Source organism: Nerophis ophidion, linkage group LG02 (assembly GCF_033978795.1).
Source record: "Nerophis ophidion isolate RoL-2023_Sa linkage group LG02, RoL_Noph_v1.0, whole genome shotgun sequence".
Lineage (NCBI taxonomy): Eukaryota > Metazoa > Chordata > Actinopteri > Syngnathiformes > Syngnathidae > Nerophis > Nerophis ophidion.
The window spans coordinates 3,992,232-4,009,256 of NC_084612.1; the positions used below are offsets into that span (position 1 = coordinate 3,992,232).

At 42.6% G+C, this 17,025-nt stretch overlaps 1 protein-coding gene across 2 annotated transcripts in view; it reads left to right on the plus strand.

Annotated features, from left to right (window-relative positions):
• The window catches only part of LOC133536091 (tyrosine-protein kinase CSK), a 134,406-nt gene continuing 117,381 nt past the window's right edge, over positions 1-17,025 (plus strand). Inside the window, exons 1-2 of one of the 2 annotated variants that reach the window (XM_061876302.1) lie at positions 1-134; positions 2,143-2,300. The gene's annotated coding sequence lies outside the window, so the exon portion shown is untranslated. Of the gene's footprint in view, positions 135-2,142; positions 2,301-13,673; positions 13,923-17,025 lie in introns of those variants that run through there. The other variant, XM_061876293.1, reaches the window with a different exon arrangement.

Sequence of the window (17,025 nt, forward strand, 5' to 3'; positions counted from 1 at the left end):
CAAAGCGCTTTGACACTACTTCCACATTTACCCATTCACACACTGATGGAGGGAGCTGCCATGCAAGGCGCTAACCAGCACCCATCAGGAGCAAGGGTGAAGTGTCTTGCTCAGGACACAACGGACGTGACGAGGTTGGTATTTCAAGATCAACTTCCTATATATCTGTCGATTTTAAGTTTAAACTATTATTTTGTTTATTTTACGCTCTTTTGTCAAAACTTTTATGTTTTTATATGGCAACCACACAACATATTAGGGCTGTGGGAGAAAATTGATTCGAATACGAATCGAATCGTTTACGTTGTGCGATTCAGAATCGATTCTTATTTTTTAAAAATCGATTTATTTTTTTATTTTTTATTATCAATCCAAAAAAAACACTACACAGCAATACCATAACAATGCAATCCAATTCCAAAACCAAACCTGACCCAACAACACTCAGAACTGCAATAAACAGAGCAATTGAGAGGAGACACAAACACGACACAGAACAAACCAAAAGTAGTGAAACAAAAATGAATATTATCAAAAACAGTATCAATATTAATTATAATTTCAGCATAGCAGTGATTAAAAATTCCTCATTGACATTATCATTAGACATTTATAAAACATTTAAAAAAAATGTCACAGTGGCTTACACTTGCATCGCATCTCATAAGCTTGACAACACACTGTGTCCAATATTTTCACAAAGATAAAATAAGTCATATTTTTGGTTCGTTTAATAGTTAAAACAAATTTACATTATCGCAATCAGTTGATAAAACATTGTCTTTTACATTTATAAAAGCTTTTTTTTTTTTTTAAATCTAGATAGATTAGATAGTACTTTATTTATTCCGTCAGGAGAGTTCCTTCAGGAAAATTAAAATTTTCAGCACAATCCCATTCAAGTTTAGACAAACATTACAGGGAGACAGAACAGGATCGCTGACGGGTCTGCCGGCTTCCAGCGCTCCTTACAAAAAAGATGAGATACAGGTAAACAAGGAGGGGGAATAGAAGATTAAAACAAAATAAAAAAAATCGATCTTAGCCTGGGCCCTGGAGAGGGGGTGCAGACTGAGGCCAAGGGGAAAAAACGACAACTCATAGCCATGGTACACAGGCCTCTTCCATGTGTGTAAGAGGGAAACATCAAAGAACACAGAGGACATTAAAGACATTAAAGCAGCAGATACAACCAGACACTTCTACATACTAGCTATGAATAAAAAGTAAAAGAAACATATCCACTGTGGTGGCCTCTGCGGTGTTCCACGCCATCGTCCGCTGGGGTGGAGGGAGCATGGCCAGAGACAGGAGCAGACCCAACAAAGCAAGCAAGACAGCCGACTCCTTTTTCGGCCTGTGTCCAGTCCGCATGGATGAGCGAGGATACGTCCAAGGTGACTGAGGTGTCCGACACCTGCTCACCCAGCCAAGACACCGCGAAGCCTCTCCGTCCCAGCGCTCAGTGCTAGCTCCGCAGCCCTGTCCCCTCATCCGCATCTCCTCCAGTCCCTCCAAACTCTGCAGTCCTGTCCCCTCATCCGCATCTCCGCCAGTCCCTCCAAACAGACTCCGCTCTACTACTCTGCTTGAATGTCAGCAGACTGGGGTAGATCCTGCTGAATTCCTATGTATTGAATGAAATCGTTTTGAATCGGAAAAATAGCGTTTTTGAATCGAGAGTCGAATCGAAAAAAATCGATATATTATCGAATCATGACCCCAAGAATCGATATTGAATGGAATCATGGGACACCCAAAGATTCACAGCCCTACAACATATGCAATATTTTTTCCACATAAAACATTTTAAAGTGATCATTTTTAAGTAATATTTCATTATAACATCGATTTTTTTTTCTTTTTCTTTTTTTTGAGCAATGGAAAAAAAAAGACAAAAGGAAAAAAAAACTGCCTGCATTGCAGCTTTGTGTCAACATTGCAACTTTTTTGCTCATTACATTTCACCTCATTCCACTTTTTATAAAGTTTTTTTTTTTTCTTCTTTCTTTTTGCAGTACTATCAATTTGGCAATTTTTGCAGAATGTGTGGCGGGCGGTAAACGATTAGCTGCCCCCGGGCCGCACTTTGGACACCCCTGAATAAAGCATGTGTGTTTGTCTTTTCCATTGTCCTCATAGCTCGTTCTCAGGATTGTCAGCCGCAAAGCCGGTCCTCTCTCGTCGGGCGTTCCTCTGCCCTTGGCTGAAAGCAGGACATCCTCCCGGCTGATTTTCCAGGAAATTCAATCAGCGCTCCTCTCCTCTCAACTCCACTTCTGACACCAAAGAGAAAACAAGCAAGTTTCAACTTTTCACACTTGCCTTATTTGCACCCTTCCTATGACACGTGTCTGCTGGTTCCAGTAAAGCTTTTGACGTCCCTGGTCTTACTGTACTGCAGGTGTGTATCGATTACACCTGTTGTGACGTAGTCACCACCCATGAGTCACTTCGTGTTTCCTCACCTACGGTACTACAAAACCCAAAACCAGTGAAGTTGGCACGTTGTGTAAATGGTAAATAAAAACAGATAAACAAATCCTTTTCAACCTATATTCAATTGAATAGACTGCAAAGACATGATACTTAACGTTCGAACTGGAAAACTTTGTTATTTGTTGCAACTATTAGCTCATTTGGAATTTGATGCCTGCAACATGTTTCGAAAAAGCTGGCACAAGTGGCAAAAAAGACTGAGAAAGTTGAAGAATGCTCATCAAACACTTATTTGGAACGTCCCACGGGTGAGCAGGCTAATTGGGAACAGCTGGGTGACATGATTGGGTATAAAAGAAGTCATTCACAAACAAGGATGCGGCGAGGGTCACCATTTTGTGAACAAATGCGTGAGCATATTGTTGAACATTTTAAGAACAACATTTCTTAACCAGCTATTGCAAAGAATTTAGGGATTTCACCATATACGGTCCATAATATCATCAAAAGGTTCAGAGAATCTGGAGAAATCACTGCACGTAACATTGAATGACCTTGGATCCCTCAGGCGGATCTACATAAAAAAAAAACGATATCAGTGTGTAAAGGATATCACCACATGGGCTCAGGAACACTTCAGAAAACCACCGCCAGTAACTACAGTCGTTCGCTACATCTGTAAGTGCAAGTTAAAACTCTGCTGTGCAAAGCGAAAGCCATGTATCAACAACACCCAGAAACGCCGCCAGCTTCGTTGGGCCCGAGCTCATCTAAGATTGACTGATGCAAAGTGGAAAAGTGGTCTGTGGTCTGACGAGTTGACATTTTTAAATTATTTTTGGAAACGGTAGACGTTGTGTTCTCCGAACCAAAGAGGAAAAGAACCATCCGGATTGTTCTAGGCGCAAAGTTCAAAAGCTAGCATCTGTGATGGTATGGGGGTGTATTAGTGCCCAAGGCATGGGTAATTTACACATCTGTGAAGGCGTTTGTATTGTATGCACTTCTTAATAATGTTAACTATTTGATCCATCTAAATATCTAGAAAAAAAAAATCATGTCCGTGGGGCAAATTTCCGCAAATGCCGTATTGATGGATGACTTATTTAGTCAGAATACATTAATAGCGGGGGGCAGCACGGCCCTGCATGTGTTTTCTTCGGGTATTCCGGCTTCCTCCCACCTCCAAAGACCTGCACCTACTCAGTGGCCTAGTGGTTAGAGCAGGGGTGTCAAACTCAAATACAGAGTGGGCCAAAATTTTAAACGGAACAAAGCCGCGGGCCAAGGTTGAGCAAATTAACCTTTGCTCAACCTTGGGGACCCAAACAAGTTTTGCATTAAATATTGAACAAGCAAGGCTTATATAACTTTAGTAACATGCAAAATCCAGTTTCAAATAATAATAATAATAATAATTAAAAAAATATCAATGGCACATCAAATAAAATTTAAATAAAAATGTTATGCCTTTTTTTCTATTTGCAATCTTCTGAGGTAAATATCAATTTTTTTCCACAGGCTAATAATACATTTGAAAATAAAATAACAATAATGAATGAACCAAACATTCAAGCCTTGAAGTAGCAAGAGAAAATGCATGAATAAAACGTTAGTTATTGGTCAGTTTGCTGGAAGTTTCCCGGAAGAGTTAGTGCTGCAAGGGGTTCTGGGTATTTAGTCTGTTGTGTTATGGTGCGGATGTTCACCCGAAATGTGTTTGTCATTCTTGTTTGGTGTGGGTTCACAGTGTGGCGCATATTCGTAACAGTGCTAAAGTTGTTTATACGGCCACCCTCAGTGTGACCTGTATGGCTGTTGAACAAGTATGCCTTGCATTTACTTGTGCGTGTGTGTGTGTGTGTGTAAAAGCCACAAATATTATGTGACACGCTGTTAGTATGGAGGAAAAGCGGACGTGACGACAGGTTGTAGAGAACGCTAAAGGCAGTGCCTTAAATGCACGCCCCCAATATAGTTGTCTAGGTGGAAATCGGTAGAAATTTCGGGAGAATGGTTGCCCCGGGAGATTTTCGGGAGGGGCACTGAACTTCGGGAGTCTACCGGGAAAATTAGGAGGGTTGGCAAGTATGAGGATTAGCAGTGAATGCGGTGTTAAAGCGGCACCGACGCTGTATAACACCGGCGGGGCAGCTCTAATGCTAAATTGATATTGCCTCAAGGGCCAAATTAAATTACACGGCGGGCCAGATTTGGCCTGCGGGCCAGAGTTTGACACCCATGGGTTAGAGTGTCCGCCCTGAGATCGGTAGGTTGTGAGTTCAAAACCCGGGCCGATTCATACCAAAGACTATAAAAATGGGACTCATTACCTCCCTGCCTGACACTCAGCATCAAGGGTTGGAATTGGGGGTTAAATCACCAAAAATGATTCCCGGGCGCGGCCACCACTGCTGCCCACTGCTCCCCTCGCCTCTCAAGGGTGAACAAGGGGATGGGTCGAATACACCTAGTGTGTGTCACAATCATTGGTACTTTAACTTTAACTTTATAAGTGCAACACTGAATTAGCCCTTTTGTGTGAAAGTTTGAATCTGTGTTGGCCCTGGCGACTTCTACCATTCAAGTTAAGCTGGGCTATGCTCCAGTGACCTCGAAAAGGACAAGCGGTAGAAAGTAGATCGATGGACATTATTCGTTTATCTGTTGGTGTTTGTTTTTTTGTGTACCACGCTAAAGAAATAGCACACCATTAATCAAAGTTCAGCCTTGTGTGCTTTTTCCGCGACTGTCTGGAAATTCCGTAGGCTAAAGAATAAACTTTGTGAAAGACTATTGCATAGCACATGTCAATCGTAGACATTATTGTGCGACCTGTTTGAGAACAGTTTGTGTCATTTAACAGTTGGCAGTGGATTAAACAACAATATGAACGGTGCCTCTGAAATGTTAGGTCTTCATAGTATTGGTAAAAAAAAAAATGTAATCCATCTCCTAATGTGGTTGAAAATGTGTACCTAATGATCCGGTGACTGAGTGCTGACAAAATACAGTATCTAGCATCCATCACTAACAGACTTTTTGATTGATTGATGTGACTTTAAGGTTTTACTACTTACGTATAAAATACTACACGGTCTAGCTCCAGCCTATCTTGCCGATTGTATTGTACCATATGTCCCGGCAAGAAATCTGCGTTCGAAGGACTCCGGCTTATTAGTGATTCCCAAAGCCCAAAAAAATCTGCGGGCTATAGAGCGTTTTCCATTCGGGCTCCAGTACTCTGGAATGCCCTCCCGGTAACAGTTCGAGATGCCACCTCAGTAGAAGCATTTAAGTCTCACCTTAAAACTCATTTGTATACTCTAGCCTTTAAATAGACTCCCTTTTTAGACCAGTTGACTGCCGTTTCTTTTCTTTTTCTCCTATGTCCCACTCTCCCTTGTGGAGGGGGTCCGGTCCGATGGCCATGGATGACGTACTGGCTGTCCAGAGTCTGGACCCAGGATGGACCGCTCGTCCAGAGTCGGGACCCAGGATGGACCGCTTGCCTGTGTATCGGCTTGGGACATCCCTGCGCTGCTGATCCACCTCCGCTTGGGATGGTTTCCTGCGGTCTCCGCTTTGGACTGGACTCTCGCGGCTGTGTTGGATCCATTATGGATTGAACTTTCACAGAATCATGTTAGACCCGCTCGACATCCATTGCTTTCGTCCTCTCCAAGGTTCTCATAGTCATCATTGTCACCGACGTCCCACTGGGTGTGAGTTTTCCTTGCCCTTATGTGGGCCTACCGAGGATGTCGTAGACACTAGTGATTTAGGGCTATATAAGTAAACATTGATTGATGATTGGATCGGTTCGCAGCCGAGTGTGAAGCGACCGGAATGAGAATCAGCACCTCCAAGTCCGAGTCCATGGTTCTCGCCCGGAAAAGGGTGGAGTGCCATCTCCGGGTTGGGGAGGAGACCCTGCCCCAAGTGGAGGAGTTCAAGTACCTAGGAGTCTTGATCACGAGTGGGGGAAGAGTGGATCGTGAGATCGACAGGCGGATCGGTGCGGCGTCTTCAGTAATGCGGACGTTGTATCGATCCGTTGTGGTGAAGAAGGAGCTGAGCCGGAAGGCAAAGCTCTCAATTTACCGGTCGATCTACGTTCCCATCCTCACCTATGGTCATGAGCTTTGGGTTATGACCGAAAGGATAAGATCACGGGTACAAGCGGCCGAAATGAGTTTCCTCCGCCGGGTGGCGGGGCTCTCCCTTAGAGATAGGGTGAGAAGCTCTGCCATCCGGGAGGAGCTCAACGTAAAGCCGCTGCTCCTCCACATCGAGAGGAGCCAGATGAGGTGGTTCGGGCATCTGGTCAGGATGCCACCCGAACGCCTCCCTAGGGATGTGTTTAGGGCACGTCCAGCTGGTAGGAGGCCACGGGGAAGACCCAGGACACGTTGGAAAGACTATGTCTCCCGGCTGGCCTGGGAACGCCTCGGGATCCCCCGGGAAGAGCTAGACGAAGTGGCTGGAGATAGGGAAGTCTGGGCTTCCCTGCTTAGGCTGCTGCCCCCGCGACCCGACCTCGGATAAGCGGAAGATGATGGATGGATGGATGATTGATGATTGATGATTGATTGATTTCCAACACAATTGATGGTCCCAACCCCATTGAAAAAAAGCAAGAGATTCCACTAATCAACTCTTAAAGCCAAGCCGAGCCTCTTAAAGGGGAACATTATCACAATTTCAAAAGGGTTAAAAACAATAAAAATCAGTTCCCAGTGGCTCGTTGTATTTTTTTAATTTTTTTTTCAAAATTTTATCGGTCCCGTAATATCCCTAAATAAAGCTTTAAAGTGCCTTATTTTCGCTACCTTCGTAACCACTATCCATTTCCCTGTGACGTCATACAGGGCTGCCAATACAAACAACATGGCGGTTACCACAGCAAGATATAGCGACATTAGCTCGGATTCAGACTCGGATTTCAGCGGCTTAAGCGATTCAACAGATTACGCATGTATTGAAACAGATGGTCGGAGTATGGAGGCAGATAGCGAAAACGAAATTGAAGAAGAAATTGAAGCTATTGAGCGAATAGCTATTGACGCTATTTGGCCATAGCGTTGGTGTACCTAATGAAGTGGCCCATAGCATGGCTGCCTTATTAGCATCGCCGGTAAAATGTGCGGACCAAACGATCAGGACTTTCCCATCTTGTGACACTGGAGCAACTTAAATCCGTCGATTGGTAAGTCTTTGTTTCGCATTAAATGTGGGTATCTAGTTTCAAATGTACATACAGCTAGCGTAAATAGCATGTTAGCATCGATTAGCTGGCAGTCATGCCGTGACCAAATATGTCTGATTAGCACATAAGTCAACAACATCAACAAAACTCACCTTTGTGATTTCGTTGACTTAATCGTTGCAAATGCATCTGCAGGTTATCCATACATCTCTGTACCATGTCTGTCTTAGCATCGCCGGTAAAATGTGGAGACACTCTGGCACATTCAATGGGGGTCTGGCGGCAGATTTCTTGCCAGTGGTGCAACTTAAATCCCTCCCTGTTAGTGTTGTTACACCCTCCGACAACACACCGACGAGGGATGAGGTCTCCAAGGTTCCAAAAAATAGTCGAAAAAACGGAAACATAACAGAGTTGAGACCCGGTGTTTGTAATGTGAAAATGAAAATGGCGGGTGTGTTTCCTCGGTGACGTCACGTTCTGACGTCATCGCTAAAAGACCGATAAACAGGAAGGCGTTTGATTTACCAAAATTCACCCATTTAGAGTTCGGAAATCGGTTAAAAAAAGATATGGTCTTTTTTCTGCAACATCAAGGTATATATTGACGCTTGCATAGGTTGGGTGATAATGTTCCCCTTTAAAGCTCAAGGAGAGAATGCCAAGAGTGTGCTAAGCAGTAATCAGAGCAAAAGGTGGCTATTTTGAAGAAACTAGAATATAAAACATGTTTTCAGTTATTTCCCCTTTTTTTTTCAAGTACATAACTCCACGTGTGTTCATTCATAGTTTTGATGTGACAATCTACTATGTAAATAGTCATGACAACAAAGATTGAATGAGAAGCTGTGACCAAACTTTTGGCCTTACTGTATATATATATATATATATATATATATACATATACATATATATGGTCCTCTCCAAGGTTCTCATAGTCATCATTGTCACCAACGTCCCACTGGGTGTGAGTTTTCCTTGCCCTTATGTGGGTACTTCCGAGGATGTCGTAGTCGTAGTGGTTTGTGCAGTCCTTTGAGACATTTGTGATTTAGGGCTATATAAATAAACATTGATTGATTGAGACTTTTATTAGTAGATTGCACAGTACAGTACATATTACGTACAATTGACCACTGAATGGGAACAACCAAATAGGTTTTTCAACTTGTTTAAGGGGTCCACGTTAATCAATTCATGTTAGAACTTTCAATTAATGTTACGTAAAAAATTAAGTTCACTCAATCTGTGTTTAACTTTATTTTATTTTTGTTTTGATTGGGAAATTCATGCAAAGTCATTTTTTGCCACAATATTAAAGGGATGATTTTGTGGGCACTGATCCAACAATGGGCTTCACGGTGGCAGAGGGGTTAGTGCGTCTGCCTCACAATACGAAGTTCCTGCAATCCTGGGTTCAAATCCAGGCTCGGGATCTTTCTGTGTGGAGTTTGCATGTTCTCCCCGTGAATGCGTGGGTTCCCTCCGAGTACTCCGGCTTCCTCCCACTTCCAAAGACATGCACCTGGGGATAGGTTGATTGGCAACACTAAATGGTCCCTAGTGTGTGAACGTGAGTGTGAATGTTGTCTGTCTATCTGTGTTGGCCCTGCGATGAAGTGGCGACTTGTCCAGGGTGTACCCCGCCTTCCGCCCGATTGTAGCTGAGATAGGCGCCAGCGCCCCCCGCGACCCCGAAAGGGAATAAGCGGTAGAAAATGGATGGATGGATGGATGATCCAACAATGACAATATTGATGCACATTGCTGAAATGATTGAAACTTTGATTGATTGATTGATTGAATGATTGACACTTTTATTAGTAGATTGCACAGTTCAGTACATATTCCGTACAATTGACCACTAAATGGTAACACCCGAATACGTTTTTCAACTTGTTTAAGTCGGGGTCCACGTTAATCAATTCATGGTACAAATATATACTATCAGCATAATTCATAATAAAAGCATAATACAGCATAATAAAACTGTAAAGTAGCATGTACACATGCCACTATATTAAATTGTATTTATTTTATTTTATGTATTATTTTTTTATGTATTCATTCATTACTTCATTTTTTAAAATTAATTTATTTATGTATGTACACATGCTACTATATTCAATTAATTACATTTATTTGGGACGGCGTGGCGCAGTGGTGAGAGTGGCCGTGCGCAACCGAGGGTCCCAGGTTCAAATCCCACCTAGTACCAACCTCGTCACGTCCGTTGTGTCCTGAGCAAGACACTTCACCCTTGCTCCTGATGGGTGCTGGTTGGCGCCTTGCATGGCAGCTCCCTCATCAGTGTGTGAATGTGTGTGTGAATGGGTAAATGTGGAAGTAGTGTCAAAGCGCTTTGAGTACCTTGAAGGTAGAAAAGCGCTATACAAGTACAACCCATTTATTTATTTATTTATTTAATGTATTTTTTTATGTATTCATTTATTACTTTATTATTATTTTATTTTTATTTTTTTTAATTAATATATTTATGTATTCTGGGCTTCACTGTGGCAGAGGGGTTAGTGCGTCTGCCTCACAATACGAAGGTCCTGCAGTCTTGGGTTCGATCCCAAGCTCGGGATCTTTCTGTGTGGAGTTTGCATGTCCTCCCCATGACTGCGTGGGTTCCCTCCGGGTACTCCGGCTTCCTCCCACTTCCAAAGACATGCACCTGGGGATAGGTTGATTGGCAACACTAAATTGGCCCTAGTGTGTGAATGTTGTCTGTCTATTTGTTTTGGCCCTGCGATGAGGTGGCGATTTGTCCAGGGTGTACGCCGCCTTCCGCCCGATAGTAGCTGAGATAGGCACCGCCACCCCAAAGGGCAGTGTTTTTCAACCTTTTTTGAGGCAAGGCACATTTTTGGCGTTGAAAAAATGCGGAGGCACACCACCAGCAGAAATCACTAAAAAATGAAACTCAGTAGACAGTAAAAACTCGCAATTTTTGGATATGACTTTTAATCATAACCAAACATTGTCTCAAAGTAGGTGTACTGTCACTACCTGTCATACCACACCGGGATTTATTTGGACTTTTTTGCTGTTTTCCTGTGTGTAGTGTTTTAGTTCTTGTCTTGTGCTCCTATTCTGGTGGCTTTTTCTCTTTTTTTGGTATTTTCCTGTAGCAGTTTCATGTCTTCCTTCGAGCGATATTTCCCACATATACTTTGTTTTAGCAATCAAGAATATTTCAATTGTTTTTAATCCTTCTTTGTGGGGACATTGTTGATTGTCATGTCATGTTCGGATGTACTTTGTGGACGCCGTCTCTGCTCCGCAGTAAGTCTTTGCTGTCGTCCAGCATTCTGTTTTTGTTCACTTTGTACCCAGTTCAGTTTTAGATCCGTTCTGCATAGCTTCAATGCCTTTTATTAGGGGCACTCACCTTTTGTTTATTTTTGGTTTAAGCATTAGACACCTTTTTACCTGCACACTGCCTACCGCTGTTTCTGACATCTACAAAACAATTAGCAAACAATTGTTTCCTTAATTTTTTTGTTGTACATGGATGAGGGTGTGTGTTGCTGAGCCCGACTTGGACATTATCTGGACTGGACCTGGTTTCAAAAACCTTTTAAACAGGTCTAATTTCATTAACAACCTGGTTTGGTGAAGATAATGTCCTTTTTTTTATTTTATAAACAAAACAAAACCAGATGAATAAATAAAAAAGAACAAAAAAAAACATTTTCTTGGATAAAAAAGAAAGTAAAATAATACAAAACAATTACATAAAAAATTGAAATTAATAATAATGTTAGTGGACCGGCGGCACACACAATCATGTGTGTTTCAGGGACTGTGTCCCTTGCAGACTGTACTATATATGTTGTGGGAACTAGAATTTTGGTAGCAGAAAGAAACAACCCTTTTTTGTGTGAGTGGGTGTGGATGAGTGTGAATGGGGGATGGAGGTTTTTTTTTTTTTGGGGGGGGGGGGGGGGGGTTGATGCACTAATTGTATATTTTTATGTTGATTTAATAAAAAAAAAAAAAAAACAATTAGCTACCTGCTGCCGCCTACTGATATGGAAGATTATTACACGGTTACTCTGCCGAACTTTAGACAGCACTGACACATTTGCAAACTTTCATTACCCAAATAAGTGAAATTAGATAATCACACTACCTACTCTGTGGCCTAGTGGTTAGAGTGGCCGCCCTGAGATCGGTAGGTTGTGAGTTCAAAACCCCGGCCGAGTCATACCAAAGACTATAAAAAAAAATGGTACCCATTGCCTCCCTGCTTAGCACTCAGCATCAAGGGTTGGAATTGGGGGTTAAATCATCCTAAATGATTCCCGGGCGCGGCACTGCTGCTGCCCACTGCTCCCCTCCCCTCCCAGGGGGTGATCAAGGGGATGGGTCAAATGCAGAGGACAAATTTCACCACACCTAGTGTGTGTGTGACAGTCATTGGTACTAGAGATGCGCGGTTTGCGGTCTCATCCGCGGAGTCTGCGGATAAACCGCGAGTTGGGCGGTTGACATGACGAAAAAATTGATTTTAATTAGATTCTGGCCGGTGGCGGTTGAACCATCCGGAAATATTTGATATACATGGTTCTGGGATCTGTATCTTTTGCCATTCAAAGAGCCATTTAAGACCCGTGTCACAAAGTAGGAGAGGCTGACATTCTCTAGAATGACTGTCGGCAGTCACCTAGATAATAGGTATTAGGGCGTGCTATGAAGCCATTGGCTTTGTCGCCTTCTACAGCATTTACAATCTGCTTGTCAGTCCAGCATCATGTTGTGTGTGTGGCTTCCGCGGCAACAAGCACACGACTGCAAGGCATACTGGGTGACAGAGTACACTAATGGTTGTGATATATAAACAATTTTAACACTCTTAGTAATATGCGCCACGCTGTGAAGCCACACCAAACAAGATTGACAAACACATTTTGGGAGACCATCCTCCCAGTAACACAACATACACGCAACAACACAAATACCCAGAATCCTTTGTATCCATGACACAGCTGACTATTTTATACACCTCGCTAGCAGCACCCGCCCCCCCCCTCAAGCTTCGGTAAGGTGGGCGGGGTTGGGGGCGCGGGGGTGTAAAATATAATCAGGAAGTGTCACGGATACAAAGGATTCTGGGTATTTGTTGTGTTGCGTTTATGTTGTGTTACTGTGGGGATGTTCTCCCGAAATGTGTTTGTCAATCTTGTTTGGTGTGGCTTCACAGCGTGGCGCATATTAGTAACTGTTAAAGTTGTTTATATAACAAACCATCAGTGTACTCTGTATCACCCAGTATGCCTTTCAATCTTGTATTTGTGATTGAGGAAACTGCACACAACATGTTGCCGGACTAACAATCAGTTTGTACATGTTGTTGAAGGTGTCAAAGGCAATGGCTTCACAGTATGCCCATATTCTTGTCATCAGGATGAACGCCAATTGGATAATCGCCAGAACGTTAGCGGCTCCAATTGTCTTCATTACTCTGTGAAACGGGTTTAAATAGCTCTTTAAGTGGTAAAGGTGGCCGACCTCTGATGAATTTCGGCGGGCGGATGCGGTTCTGATAAAATGTTGGTTCGGGTGGACGACGACCTTGGTGATGCGGTTGCGGATGATATAATTGCCTATCCGCGCATCTTTAATTGGTACTTTAACTTTAACTAGTGTGCCGCGGCACAGTGGTTGAAAAACACTGCCGAAGGGAATAAGCGGTAGGAATTGGATGGATGCACTTTCCTTTGTCACAACCGTAAATGACATTGCAGTACCACGGTTGTCCACAGCATGGAAGAGGTGTGGCGGTTGGCGCTGTTCCAACAATAATAATAACGAAATGTGAGATGAGTTTTAACAATTAGCAATGATTAAACGCATAATTTCTTCATTTGAACGCATTGTGTTTAGATGCAAGACGTTAGAGGGGAAAGGCAAGTAACAAGTCCGCCATCGGTTGATTGTGTCACCTGTTGGCCGCCGGGTTGTGCTGCTGGACCGTCAAGTGGGCTCCCGCTACTCCGTCTGCGCATGCGCGGTGCAGGACGGCGCGGAGACCATTTCCTCCAAAGCAGCAGCAGCAGCAGCAGCAGCAGCAGGCCGCGTCGCCACACATCCCTCCCGACTATGACAGCCTGCTACGCGGACTAGCGTCACGTCCAAACACGCCAGCGGCGTTTCGGCATTGTGGAGGAAAAAAAAAACCCCGGATGCCGCCCGCAGGAAGCACCCCAATGGGCCGCCATCGCTAATTTGTCGCAGCTGCAGCGGGATCCTTTTTCTGGGGGGGGTGAGTTTCTGTTTATGTCCCCTCCTCTTGTCCTAGCCTCGAAGGCTACTCTATGATCGCTTTAAAGTCGACTTACGTCTCGTTAAACATGGGATTAAAAGTGTTTTCTTCTGCTCTAGCTTCACGTCGCCAGCGAGCTTCAAGTAGAGTGTTTCTGTTAGCTGCTAGCCGACACAACACAATACTAATGCATTAGCACTGGGTTTTTCAACCACTGTGCCGCAGCACACTAGTGTGCTGTGAGATACAGTCTGGTGTGCCGCGGGAGATTGTCTAATTTCACCTATTTGGGTAATGGGAGTTTGCAAGTGATGTGTTGTTGTTGAGGGTCGGTGCTGTCTAAAGATCGGCAGCGTAACCGTGTAATACTCTTCCATATCAGTAGGTGGCAGCAGGTAGCTCATTGTTTTGTAGATGTCGGAAACAGCGGTAGGCAGTGTGCAGGTAAAAAGGTGTCTTATGCTTAAACCAAAAATAAACAAAAGGTGAGTGCCCCTAATAAAAGGCATTGAAGCTATGCAGAACGGAACTAAAACTGAACTGGCTACAAAGTGAACAAAAACAGAATGCTGGACGACAGCAAAGACTTACTGCGGCGTCCACAAAGTACATCCGAACATGACATGACAATCAACAATGTTCCCACAAAGAAGGATGAAAAACTATTGAATTATTCTTGATTGCTAAAAAAAAGTATACCGAATTTCCTTAAATTGCGGCAGGGGCGCTAATTAATTTAAAACCTCTTCGCACTCCGGCACTTACCAAAGGCATGCAATAAAATTTGAGTGTGATGTAAGCACGGACCTTAAATCCTACTGAATAATCTTCTTCCCTTTATGCGATTTCAAATTACCGGTATTAAAATCAGCCTCCTCCATTTTGAAAATTATGACAGGGGAAGTGTCACTCGTGACGTCACCAGTTTGACCAGGCGGTAATACTAAGCATGCGCAAATTATTTTGCGAAGCGAGTTTGACCCGGCAGTAATTGAATTCAAGGCAGGCGCATACTATATGCCCTGCGGCAATTCAAGGAAATACGGTATGTGGGAAATATTGGTCATGAAACTGCTACAGGAAAATACCAAAAAAAGAGAAAACCCCACCAAAATAGGAGCACGAGACAATAACTAAAACACTACACACAGGAAAACAGCAAAACAGTCCAAATAAATCATGGTGTGGCATGACAGGTGGTGACATTACACCTACTTTGAGACAAGAGCTATAGTATTGCATGCTTGGTTATGATTACAAGTCATATCCAAAAATTGCGACTTTTTACCGTCAACTGAGTTTCGTTTTTTTGTGATTTCTGCTGGTGGTGGGCCTCCGCATTTTTTCAACACCAAAAATATGCTTTGGCTCAAAAAAGGTTGAAAAACACTGAAGTAGAGTGTTACCGATAGCTGCTAGACGACACAACACAATACTAATGCATTAGCACTGGGTTTTTCAACCACTGTGCCGCAGCACTCTAGTGTGCTGTGAGATACTGTCTGGTGTGCCGCGGGAGATTGTCTCATTTCACCTATTTGGGTAATGGGAGTTTGCAAGTGATGTGTTGTTGTTGAGGGTCGGTGCTGTCTAAAGATCGGCAGCGTAACCGTGTAATACTCTTCCATATCAGTAGGTGGCAGCAGGTAGCTCATTGTTTTGTAGATGTCGGAAACAGCGGTAGGCAGCGTGCAGGTAAAAAGGTGTCTTATGCTTAAACCAAAAATAAACAAAAGGTGAGTGCCCCTAATAAAAGGCATTGAAGCTATGCAGAACGGAACTAAAACTGAACTGGCTACAAAGTGAACACAAACAGAATGTTGGACGACAGCAAAGACTTACTGCAGAGCAGAGACGTCGTCCACAAAGTACATCTAAACATGACATGACAATCAACAATGTCCCCACAAAGAAGGATGAAAAACTATTGAATTATTCTTGATTGCTAAAACAAAGTATACCGAATTTCCTTAACTTTCCTCTTGCGTTAGCTTTCTGTTACCATCTCTTATGTTAACGGGTCGGTTTTGACCCATGTCTTAAATCAGCTGTAAAATACACTAAAAACAATGATCTATCATCCAATTTGTTTCTCATGTCTTGGTTACCTCGTTAGGCTTCCTTATCCTTGAAAATATTGGTTTTAAAATTTTTGGTTTGGGCCATTGGGCCTTTTTTTTGTCAGTATACCCCTCGATTTCAATTTTTAAAAATGGCAAAACGAACCTCAAGAGGATCATATACATAAAAAAAAGGTTGTTGTGTTACCTAACTATTACTAAGGGGTATTAGAACACATCTCTTAAATAAATGTGTTTTATTTATTTTTTCATTTCAAGAATTTTAACTATAGTAACATCTATGGTGTTACGGGTCAATTTCGACCCATATATATTTACTTCAAGAAAAAGGCTAAAAAGTATTTTTTCCAGCAACAGAAATCCAACATCAAACAAACAACAACCAATCAAGCAAATGAAACCAAGAGAAATAGATTACTAGTTCCAAAAGTAATAAAAAACAAAATCAGAGTGGCAAAAAGTGACACTTTTAGTGTCCGTCTTTTGTTTGTTTTTGTACAGGATAACAAGGTAAAATGGGAATCCACTAAAGCTCACATGATTGGGAGAGGGGCTGGCTGTCAGTGTGTTCAGTTTTGGCTCTTATCATTGCTTTATCATCTTATTTTTATGACTGGGTCGAAACCGACCCTAACAACACCAAGGTCATAATTTCTACCAGAGCATTTTATAATTTAGTGAAAAAAATTAAAATGTTTTATTTTATTGACAAAGAGGTTCCTGACGAAGTCAAAAAGCTTTTATGCAAAAAAATAAATGTATGTGGTGTTTTTATGCATTTAAAAACTAAAACGGGTCGGTGCCGACCCTAACACAAGATGAAGGTTAAATTGCCGCCGGGGTGCTAATTAATTTAAAACCTCTTCTCACTCCGGCACTTACCAAAGGCATGCAGTAAAAATTTGAGTGTGATGTAAGCACAGACCTTAAATCCTACTGAATAGCTCTAAATCTTCTTCCCTTTATGCGATTTCAAATTACTGGTATTAAAATCAGCCTCCTCCATTTTGAAAATGATGACA